General features: G+C 42.4%; 1 long non-coding RNA gene and 2 pseudogenes across 1 annotated transcript in view; 2 read left to right on the top strand and 1 right to left on the bottom strand.

The window, feature by feature from the left end:
- The window catches only part of LOC135057567 (uncharacterized), a 190144-nt gene that overhangs the window by 146274 nt on the left and 31423 nt on the right, over positions 1–12447 (top strand). The gene's annotated exons all lie outside the window — the stretch shown is intronic.
- On the bottom strand, positions 2464–2582 carry LOC134891135 (5S ribosomal RNA; annotated as a pseudogene).
- On the top strand, positions 3463–3581 carry LOC134891136 (5S ribosomal RNA; annotated as a pseudogene).

Below are 12447 nucleotides of genomic sequence, written 5' to 3' on the forward strand. Positions count from 1 at the left end.
CCAAAACCCGAAAGGGTGGTTTTGGCAAAACCAATCCAGATCCAAAACACGAGCGTGGATCCAGATCCAAAACCAAAACACAAAACACGAAAAGTGCCCACCGCACATCTCTACTTTAAACCTGGGTCAGCTGTTGTTTAGGTGTGTTGGTGACTGTCTCATTTTAAAAGCCAGAAGTCAGTTGGCAGGTGAGCTTTAAACCAGGTAAGCACACTTCTGTAGTTGTGTTGGTGGCTGTCTTACCTTTTAAAAGCCACAAGTGTGGCAGGTAAGCTTTAAACCAGGTAAGCACATTTTCTCCTAAGAGATAGCAGTTGCCAGGTCTCAAAAAAATCTATGTGAAAGTTTATGTGATAGAGTAGGACTTGCAGTGAAATGCTGTCCCGTGAAGTGGGCTGCAAGCTTCAATGCATTGTACAATTCATGAACCAAAACCCCATTGTTGATCTAGTTGTATATTAAAGCATTAAGGTGAATGAAACTGCTAAGGAGAGTGCAGGGTTTTCTGTATATGTATATTTGAGTCAGGTGGTCACAGCCTACCGCACCCCAACCTAGGAATGGCGAGTGCTGTGGATTCCTTTGTGTGTGTGTGTGTGTGTGTGTGTGTGTGTGTGTATATATGTGTATATATATATATATATGTGTGTGTGTGTGTGTATATATATATATATATATATATACACACACACACACACAGTGGTCGAAGTGGGGCGGTATACGGCAGTATGGTATACCGCCACTTCTTCCACTGACCCGGAAATGAGCCCATGAAAGTGCAGCAGGAGGTGAGGGAAGTGGCCATCCTGCTGCACATGGTGCTCCCTGTCCTTGCGCGGCGGCCAGCGGCTGTGTAGAGCACTGTAGTAGCTCACAGCCGCCCGCCGCTCACCAGCCGCACGCCACCAGCCGCCCGACGTCGCCACCAGCCCACCGCTCACTGCTGCCAGCAACAAATGAGGTAATGTTCCCCTGTTTTCACCACTCTCCCTGTCGTCACTCTCCCTGTCGTCACTCTCCCTGTCGTCACTGTCGTCACTCTCCCTGTCGTCACTCTCTCTCCCCCTGTCGTCACTCTCTCTCTCTCCCTGTCGTCACTCTCTCTCTCTCCCTGTCGTCACTCTCTCTCCCTGTCTCTCTCCCTGTCGTCTCTCTCTCTCCCTGTCATCACTCTCTCTCTCTCTCTCTGTCGTCCCTGTCTCTCTCTGCCTGTCGTCCCTGTCTCTCTCTCCCTGTTGTCCCTGTCTCTCTCCCTGTCGTCCCTGTCTCTCTCCCTGTCATCCCTCTCTCTCCCTGTCATCACTGTCTCTATCCCTATCGTCACTCTCTCTCTCTCTCTCTCTCTCTCTCCCTGTCGTCACTCTCTCTCTCCCTGTCTCTCTCCCTGTCATCACTGTCTCTCCCTGTCTCTCTCCCTGCCATCACTGTCTCTCTCCCCGCCGTCACTGTCTCTCTCCCTGCCGTCACTGTCTCTCTCCCTGTCGTCACTGTCTCTCTCCCTGTCGTCACTGTCTCTCTCCCTGTCGTCACTCTGGCTGTCCCTGCTGTCACAATTTCGGCTCATTCAGTGTGCTACAATGTGAATTGCGGCTCATTCAGTGTGCTACAAGGTGAATTTCGGCTCATTCAGTGTGCTGAGTTAACAGAAATTTGGTTTGGTTCCGCACAGGAAAAATGTGGTAATGATGAACATAGATTAATACACAGATTGTAGAAAACTGTTCAGGGAATGACCAACGATACTAAGTTTAAATTTAAAGATTCTTAATGAAGACATCTAAATAATTATTTGAGTTGGTGGTGCTCCCAGAGTCAGTAATGGTTAAGCAAAGAGAAGAAAAAAGAAAGACTCTGTGTTGGGGCACGCTTAGAAATTTGAAATAAGTTTATTAAAACTTAACATTTAATTAATAACGAATAAAAGTAATGAGGAGTTTGATACAAAAAAATTGTTCAAGAACACAAAGTAAACATATATATTGACAGAAATCAGGATAAGCCTGATACAAAATTATGGGCACCTGTGGTGAAAAATATACTGAAAAACATAAAAAATTACAAAAAATTAATATTATTAAGGTGCCTGAGTTAATCAAAATTCAAAATTGGAGTAGAGGTAAATGATATGTACATATAATCACCGCAGTGATAATTGTAGGTAAGCACCTAGTCTAAAACCTCATGAGAATAGATGAGAGGCACAAAGGTTCATAATTGAAATGGCAAATGACTGAGGGTAATCACCTGGTAGAGATTCTGTTTGCTAAAAGGCTAGATCCTTGTAGATAACAAAGCATTTAAGATAAAAGTATGATTATTAAAGATACAAAAGAGCATTGATAAATAAGCCTAAAGGCAAAGCCAATTGTAGATAAATAGAAGGTTTGCGGGAAAGTTGGATAAGGAATAGGTAAGTTTCAGAAGTTGCTCTAACACTTCTGCTGTTTGTGATCAGAGGTCACAATCTTACTGCACCTGATATTCCCAAGAGGTCACCCTACTAGGTACTGATCAGGCTTATCAGCGCTTAGCTTCCAAGGTCGGATGAGATTGGGCGTTGCTGCTGAAATATGGCAGTAATAAACACTAGGACACAAATGAGAGAGTGTAATGAGTAGTGAGCAACAAGGTACTTCTGCTGTCCAGTTTCTAGCGCAGATTCTCTGTTGCTGTGAGCATTGCAGAGAGTGGTCTCGCATCTGGATGAGAGGGTACTAAAAATAGAAGTGAGATATGCTCAGAATAGGGAGGAAACCCTGCCTTCTGCTGTCCACTGTCTTATATAGATATATAGCGGACAGTGGATGAGAGAGGTGGGTTAGGCTTACCTATTGAGAAAAAGGGTGGTGGGAAAATTAGAAGAAGGAGAAGAAATGGTAATGTGGTGAGATCACAAATTAACAAAAAATTAATTATGAAATAAAACAATCATGAAATCAACGATTAATTGGAAAAAGGAAAGTAAACATTAAAATTATTAAATTATTTCCTTTTAAATGTAATACTTTTTTGCAGAATCCTTTCTGCATAAACAGGGTCTTATACCCATTTTGGTAAGCCTTTACCATGCAGCCTGTGTTTACTTTCCTTTTTCCAATTAATCGTTGATTTCATGATTGTTTTATTTCATAATTCATTTTTTGTTAATTTGTGATCTCACCACATTACCATTTCTTCTCCTTCTTCTAATTTTCCCACCACCCTTTTTTTCAATAGGTAAGCCTAACCCACCTCTCTCATCCACTGTCCGCTATATATCTATATAAGACAGTGGACAGCAGAAGGCAGGGTTTCCTCCCTATTCTGAGCATATCTCACTTCTATTTTTAGTACCCTCTCATCCAGATGCGAGACCACTCTCTGCAATGCTCACAGCAACAGAGAATCTGCGCTAGAAACTGGACAGCAGAAGTACCTTGTTGCTCACTACTCATTACACTCTCTCATTTGTGTCCTAGTGTTTATTACTGCCATATTTCAGCAGCAACGCCCAATCTCATCCGACCTTGGAAGCTAAGCGCTGATAAGCCTGATCAGTACCTAGTAGGGTGACCTCTTGGGAATATCAGGTGCAGTAAGATTGTGACCTCTGATCACAAACAGCAGAAGTGTTAGAGCAACTTCTGAAACTTACCTATTCCTTATCCAACTTTCCCGCAAACCTTCTATTTATCTACAATTGGCTTTGCCTTTAGGCTTATTTATCAATGCTCTTTTGTATCTTTAATAATCATACTTTTATCTTAAATGCTTTGTTATCTACAAGGATCTAGCCTTTTAGCAAACAGAATCTCTACCAGGTGATTACCCTCAGTCATTTGCCATTTCAATTATGAACCTTTGTGCCTCTCATCTATTCTCATGAGGTTTTAGACTAGGTGCTTACCTACAATTATCACTGCGGTGATTATATGTACATATCATTTACCTCTACTCCAATTTTGAATTTTGATTAACTCAGGCACCTTAATAATATTAATTTTTTGTAATTTTTTATGTTTTTCAGTATATTTTTCACCACAGGTGCCCATAATTTTGTATCAGGCTTATCCTGATTTCTGTCAATATATATGTTTACTTTGTGTTCTTGAACAATTTTTTTGTATCAAACTCCTCATTACTTTTATTCGTTATTAATTAAATGTTAAGTTTTAATAAACTTATTTCATTCAGTGTGCTACAAGGTGAATTTCGGCTCATTCAGTGTGCTACAAGGTGAATTTCGGCTCATTCAGTGTGCTACAAGGTGAATTTCGGCTCATTCAGTGTGCTACAAGGTGAATTTCGGCTCATTCAGTGTGCTACAATGTGAATTTCGGCTCATTCAGTGTGCTACAATGTGAATTTCGGCTCATTCAGTGTGCTACAATTTGAGTTTCGGCTCATTCAGTGTGCTACAATGTGAGTTTCGGCTCATTCAGTGTGCTACAATGTGAATTTCGGCTCATTCAGTGTGCTACAATCTGAATTTCGGCTCATTCAGTGTGCTACAATGTGAATTTCGGCTCATTCAGTGTGCTACAATGTGAGTTTCGGCTCATTCAGTGTGCTACAATGTGAATTTCGGCTCATTCAGTGTGCTACAATGTGAATTTCGGCTCATTCAGTGTGCTACAATGTGAATTTCGGCTCATTCAGTGTGCTACAATGTGAATTTTGGCTCATTCAGTGTGCTACAAGGTGAATTTCGGCTCGTACCGTGTGCTGTAATGTGAATTTCAGCTCGTACCGTGTGCTATAAAGTGAAAGGGGCACTAGTACTATATAGTATAAGGAGTTCTACTACACGGGACATGCCCCCTTTTGGATGACCATGCCCCCTTTTCTGGAGCGCACACGCATAATTACATCCTTGACTTTTGCATACCCCCACTTAAAAATTTCCACTTCGACCACTGTGTATATGTATGTATGTATGTATGTATGTGTGTGTGTGTGTATGTGTGTATATATATATATATATATATATATATAAAGGCTCTCACCCAGGACCACCCTGAAGTCCCTATCTTCTTTACGGTGCCGAAGATTCACAAAAACCTCCAGTGCCCACCAGGTCGTCCAACAATATCAGCCAGGAATTCCATATTTCAACCTATTTCAGTTTTTTTAGATAACATTCTGCAACCATTTATCCTTGGACATCAAAGATTCATAAAGGACACTACCTGTTTTCTCCAACGTCTTTCCACAGTAACTTGTGTACCACCAGGCACCATTATGTGTGTAGTAGACGTATGCAGTCTCTACACCAGTTTCCCCCACCAACAAGGCCTACAAGCGATGGAAGAATTTCTCGTGACAGAACAAGTGAGAGACCTGGACCACAAGCTATTTCTAGATCTGCTAGAATTAATTCTTACTCATAATTTTTTTCTTTTTGATGGTCAATTTTTTCGCCAGAGAACGGGGTGTGCGATGGGGAGCAATGTCTCCTCATCCTTTGCTAATATCTTTATGTTCAGGGAGGAGGTCGAAATTTTCTTCAAGGATCCAGAAATGGTCAAGTATATTCTTTTATATACGTGTTTTATAGATGACTTGTTCATCATGTGGACTGGCCCCCAAGCTCTTTTTGAAGCACTAATGACCACAGCAAATTCCCGAGAGTCATCCATCAGATTCAAGTATTCTATCAATGATACTACTATCAACTATCTGGATGTTCAAGTGACTATCAGAGATGGACTAATCCATACAGGATTATATACCAAACCCACCGATCAAAACACCTTGCTTCGAGCCAACAGCCACCACCCTAAAGGCTTAATTAATGGACTCCCTAGATCACAGATGATACAAATAGCCAGAATCACCAGTGACCGCTCTAAACTGGAAGAGGAAATCGACAGATTAATCACTAAATTTATACGAAGGGGCTACGACCACAGGAAATTACAGGCACAGAAATTAGAGGTCATGGCAATACCAAGAATGAAGTTACGTTCCTCTGACACCAAGAAATCCAAAGGGGAGGTGATCCCGTTTGTCACTCAGTACAACACCACAAGTGCAGTTATTCCACGTGCCTCCAGAGCCCTATGGCCGCTTTTTGCCTTAGACAAAGCTCTCCCCTCGTTCAAGAGTAAACGCCCCATGGCCTGTTTTACTAGAGGATGCAACATTAAGGACATCATAGTCCACACTGATGTGACAGGTTTCAATAAGAAGGCAGAGTGCCGCCTGGGTTTCTGTCGAAAACACCTGGGTGCTGTAAGTGCATTAAGTGCACTACGTGTTTCCACATGCTTACCGGACCATTGTTTAAGCATCCACATCAAGACCGTGATATTTCTATCAGACATGTACTCACGTGTACTTCTTCATTTATCATCTATATTATAATTTGCCCATGCAATTTGGTGTGTGTGGACAAATCCATCAGAACTATGAGGGAACGAATGGCCCTCCACCGGTCTGCAATTAAAAAAGCCACTGTGGGGAAAGTATCTGACCAGCCTGTTGCCAGGCATTTTTTGGAAGCTGGACATTCCATTAGGGACCTTATGCATATGGTCATTGACCATGTTGAAAAGTCACTAAGGGGAGGTGACCGGGAAGGAAGGCTCCTTCGATTAGAAGCCAAGTGCATTCACCGTTTGGGAACCATCAGCCCAGGAGGACTAAACGAGATGATGCCGTGGAAATTATTCACACATAAGTGAAAAGCTAATTGTGGACTCCATCATGCCTGTCAACTATGACAGCGTTTCTATAAATGTCTCCCTAAGAGCTGTTTCTTTCATGCCTTTCCTATATGCCTTTAAGTATTGAAATCGTTCTATGTATCTTCTATTTTTACAGTGTTCTCCTCCTGGGTACTTTCTAAAAACACCCTTCCTTAAAACACCCTTTTAACGTCTCTTTTTTAATCACATTCTTTTTCGCAACTCAACCCCAGCAGGTATTGGTGATGACACCGCGCTCATCTATCTATAATATGTAACAGTGTTCTTCCAATATGGGATTAATATTCAAAACACTGTCGCTCAGGTTACAAAAAACGTTGGTATGGTTACAGTAATTGATTTACTTTAGAAGCGCTAATGCATGTATACTGCTGGGTTTGTGTTTTTTAACAGGAGCGGGTCTGGTAGATAAGTATCACTCGTCACAGCGCACTACATTCTCCATAATCCAATGTGGCAACGACGTTTGCCTAGTTGCTATGGCACCGGGCGGCCACGCACTGATGACGTCACCCGACAGCGCCGACCCACGGAATCGTTTGGCGCCAGCTAAGGGCACACATGGGTCTTCTTCCACACTATAAAGGTATGTTTTGTTCTCTTTTCACTGTTGTACACCTTGACAAAGGGGAATGTGAGCCCCGAAACGTTGGTTATCCGGTTGTTGTTTCAATACAGGTTTTGCTATTTAAGACGCCGAGTGCCGCTCCTTCTTCTTTACTTTATATATATATATATATATATAGTCCAAACATAGGCACTCTCCAGACTTTAGCAAGCTTTTTAAGGTATTTTTAATCCAATACTCACAACATAGAGATGCAAGGCGTATTTAGTTGCATGGCAGTGAAATAGCAGCGACGTTTCGGTCCCTCCGGACCTTTATCAAGCTTTCCATATTAATATGCCCATAAAAAATCCATATCAGCAGAGTTCGTTACAGCGGAAGTATCATACCCCATTGCTGGTTGCCTTTTAAGTGCTCAAAATGCCGCCAAAACACGCTGAATCCCGGCGTGCGTTCCAATCACCAAGTGGAACGCATCCAGGCCTAATTCCAGTTCCGGTCACGTGATTCTGCGGTTCAGCACCCGGCGTGACACGCACGCTGAGGCTGGACGTACATACACACATTTTTTACACACCGCACGAACACCACTCCCACATATCACATGTGCATATATCCCCAGCCGCAAAGTACAACACCGCTAGGTATATAACATACCAGCACATCAGTGCAGTGAATAAACAAATCAACAGCGCCATCCACGGCATAAGGCGGTATGGCAGGCGACAATACACATGTATAGGCATTTAATAGCAAACAAGAGGCAACCAGCAAAGCTCAATGTTACATATCCAAAAAACATTAGTGATACATAAAAACATACACACATATAATTAAAAATATACTGTTAAGTATATATAAAGTGGTGGAGCCTGTAGAATGTAAATAGTGGTAAAAACCACACATGAAAAAAAAATATATATATATATAGTATTTCTATAGAGACGCCAGTTGACCTAAATCAAGAAATTTTTTAGATTAATTTGCTCATTCAAGCCCCTAGGGGCAATTGTGTCCAACCGGAATATCCATTCAGATTCACGTTTGTGCAGTTCCAGGATCCTATTACCTCCTCTGGCTGAGGGAGGAATCCAGTCAATGATCCGGCAGCGAAGCATAGGAATCTGATGTCCCACCTCCATCCAATGACTTGCCACCGGTTTATCAGACTGTCCCGTCTCAATCGCCTGTCTTATAGAGTATCGGTGGTTTGCCATTCGTTCTCTAAAGCAACGTATATATATATATATATTTTTTTTTTTTTATTAGTGGTGAGCGGGTTCGGTTCGTCGGAATCCGAACCCCCCCGAACTTCACCCATTTTACACGGTTTCGAGGCAGATTCGAATCTTCCCGCCTTGCTCGGTTAACCCGAGCGCGCTCGAACGTCATCATCCCGCTGTCGGATTCTCGCGAAAATCGGATTCTATATAAGGAGCCGCGCGTCGCCGCCATTTTTCACTCGTGCATTGGAAATGATAGTAAGAGGACGTGGCTGGCGTCCTCTCAGTTTTATTCAGGTGGCTGCAAATATCTGTGCTCACTGCTTTATTGTGGGGACTGGGGACCAGCAGTATTATATAGGAGAAGTACAGTGCAGAGTTTTGCTGACCAGTGACCACCAGTATTATACGTTCTCTGCCTGCAAAACGCTCAATATCTGTGCTCAGTGTGCTGCATATATCTGTGCTCACACTGCTTTATTGTGGGGACTGGGGACCAGCAGTATTATATAGGAGGAGTACAGTGCAGAGTTTTGCTGACCAGTGACCACCAGTATTATACGTTCTCTGCCTGAAAAACGCTCCATATCTGTGCTCAGTGTGCTGCATATATCTGTGCTCACACTGCTTTATTGTGGGGACTGGGGACCAGCAGTATTATATAGGAGGAGTACAGTGCAGAGTTTTGCTGACCAGTGACCACCAGTATTATACGTTCTCTGCCTGAAAAACGCTCCATATCTGTGCTCAGTGTGCTGCATATATCTGTGCTCACACTGCTTTATTGTGGGGACTGGGGACCACCAGTATTATATAGGAGGAGTACAGTGCAGAGTTTTGCTGACCAGTGACCACCAGTATTATACGTTCTCTGCCTGAAAAACGCTCCATATCTGTGCTCAGTGTGCTGCATATATCTGTGCTCACACTGCTTTATTGTGGGGACTGGGGACCACCAGTATTATATAGGAGGAGAACAGTGCAGAGTTTTGCTGACCAGTGACCACCAGTATTATACGTTCTCTGCCTGAAAAACGCTCCATATCTGTGCTGCATTGTAGTATATAGTAGGAGTACAGTGCATAATTTTGCTGACCACCAGTATATAATATATAGCAGTACGGTACAGTAGGCCACTGCTCTACCTACCTCTGTGTCGTCAAGTATACTATCGATCCATACCTGTGGTGCATTTCAGTTTTGCAGTTTGCTGACCACCAGTATATAATATATAGCAGTACGGTATAGTAGTCCACTGCTCTACCTCTGTGTCGTCAAGTATACTATCCATCCATACCTGTGGTGCATTTCAGTTTTGCACAGTTTGCTGACCACCAGTATATAATATATAGCAGTACGGTACAGTAGGCCACTGCTCTACCTACCTCTGTGTCGTCAAGTATACTATCCATCCATACCTGTGGTGCATTTCAGTTTTGCACAGTTTGCTGACCACCAGTATATAATATATAGCAGTACGGTACAGTAGGCCACTGCTCTACCTACCTCTGTGTCGTCAAGTATACTATCCATCCATACCTGTGGTGCATTTCAGTTGTGCGCAGTATATATAGTAGTAGGCCATTGCTATTGATACTGGCATATAATTCCACACATTAAAAAATGGAGAACAAAAATGTGGAGGGTAAAATAGGGAAAGATCAAGATCCACTTCCACCTCGTGCTGAAGCTGCTGCCACTAGTCATGGCCGAGACGATGAAATGCCATCAACGTCGTCTGCCAAGGCCGATGCCCAATGTCATAGTAGAGAGCATGTAAAATCCAAAAAAACAAAAGTTCAGTAAAATGACCCAAAAATAAAAATTAAAAGCGTCTGAGGAGAAGCGAAAACTTGCCAATATGCCATTTACGACACGGAGTGGCAAGGAACGGCTGAGGCCATGGCCTATGTTCATGGCTAGTGGTTCAGCTTCACATGAGGATGGAAGCACTCATCCTCTCGCTAGAAAACTGCAGTGCCACTCCTAGATGGGCCAGGTGTTTGTGTCGGCCACTTGGGTCGCTTAGCTTAGTCACACAGCTACCTCATTGCGACTCTTTTTTTTCTTTGCATCATGTGCTGTTTGGGGACTATTTTTTTGAAGTGCCATCCTGTCTGACACTGCAGTGCCACTCCTAGATGGGCCAGGTGTTTGTGTCGGCCACTTGTGTCGCTTAGCTTAGCCATCCTGCGACCTTGGTGCACCTCTTTTTTTATTTGCATCATGTGCTGTTTGGGGACTATTTTTTAAATCTGCCATCCTGTCTGGCACTGCAGTGCCACTCCTAGATGGGCCAGGTGTTTGTGTCGGCCACTTGGGTCGCTTAGCTTAGTCATCCAGCGACCTTGGTGCAAATTTTAGGACTAAAAATAATATGTGAGGTGTTCAGAATAGACTGAAAATGAGTGGAAATTTTGGTTATTGAGGTTAATAATACTATGGGATCAAAATGACCCCCAAGTTCTATGATTTAAGCTGTTTTTGAGGGTTTTTTGTAAAAAAACACCCGAATCCAAAACACACCCGAATCCAACAAAAAAATTTCAGGGAGGTTTTGCCAAAACGCGTCCGAATCCAAAACACGGCCGCGGAACCGAATCCAAAACCAAAACACAAAACCCGAAAAAATTCCAGTGCACATCACTATATATGTGTGTGTGTGTGTGTGTGTGTGTGTGTGTGTGTGTGTGTGTGTGTGTGTGTGTGTGTGTGTGTGTGTGTGTGTGTGTGTGTGTGTGTGTGTATATATATATATATATATATATTGAAGATGTAGATGCCGCACTCACAAATCCTTTTCATACATCAGCTGGGGTGCCAAATCCAGAGCAAAGTCCAATCCAGACAAAGTCCCAAATATATCTTCAAGAAATAAGGATGCACTCACCAGACTTCTTCAAAAGTACAAAACGAGCCTTTAATGTCACCAGCACATACTCACAAGGTCAAGGTCAACGTTTCGGCTCACCACAGAGCCTTTTTCAAGACCAGATTACCAGATGCCATCTCCCAAGGGAGATGCTAATGAAAATGTTGAACAATAGTGGTCAAAGTACAGACCCTTGTGGCACTCCACTTAGTACTTCAGTCCAATTTGAAAAAGATCCATTTACCACAACACGCTGCTCCCTATTATCTAACCAATTTCTAACCCAAGTGCATGTTGTGCTCCCTAGCCCCAATTTTTGTAACTTATAGCTAAGTCTCATGTGTGGCACTGTGTCGAAAGCCTTAGCAAAGTCTAAAAAGATCACATCCACCACCTTACCCTGATCAAGGTTCGCACTAATATTTTTATAAAAGCCTAGTAAGTTTGTTTGACATGATCTATCCTTCACAAATCCATGTTGGTTCCTAATAATAAACTTTTTGGCTTCAAGGATTTTCTGTACGCTATCCCTTAGAATGCTTTCAAGCACTGCCTGGTTCAGCTTTACTTCCCTTTTTGAAGATTGGCACTACTTCCGCTATATGCCAGTCTTTGGGAACCATACCTGATGAAAGTGAATCATTGAAGATTAAAAATAGAGGTCTTGCTAATTCGGAGTGTAGTTCCATGAGAACCCTTGGGTGAATACCGTCTGGACCAGGTGACTTGTTAATCTTAGTTTTTTTCAATCGGTCACAGACTTCCTACTCCCTTAAAAAAGCAGTTATGAGTGGGACATAACCCTTATTGAGGTTGGGTGTAAGTTCATGCATCTGGTCCTCTATTGTAAATACCGTTGAGAAAAACTTGTTTCATTTATCCGCTATGTCATTATCGTTTTTTATTAAGACTCCCAGTTTGTCCTTTAAAGAAGGAGAGTATAGGCCTTTTAATCTTTTGCTGTTGATATATTTTAAAAAAATGAATTGTGATTTGATTTACTTTCCTTTGCTACTAGCTTTTCAGTCTCTACTTTGGCCGCTCTTATTTATTTTTTGCATATTTTGTTGCAAATCTTATAGTACTGGAATGACT

This window comes from Pseudophryne corroboree, chromosome 3, assembly GCF_028390025.1.
Source record: "Pseudophryne corroboree isolate aPseCor3 chromosome 3, aPseCor3.hap2, whole genome shotgun sequence".
NCBI classification, from domain to species: domain Eukaryota; kingdom Metazoa; phylum Chordata; class Amphibia; order Anura; family Myobatrachidae; genus Pseudophryne; species Pseudophryne corroboree.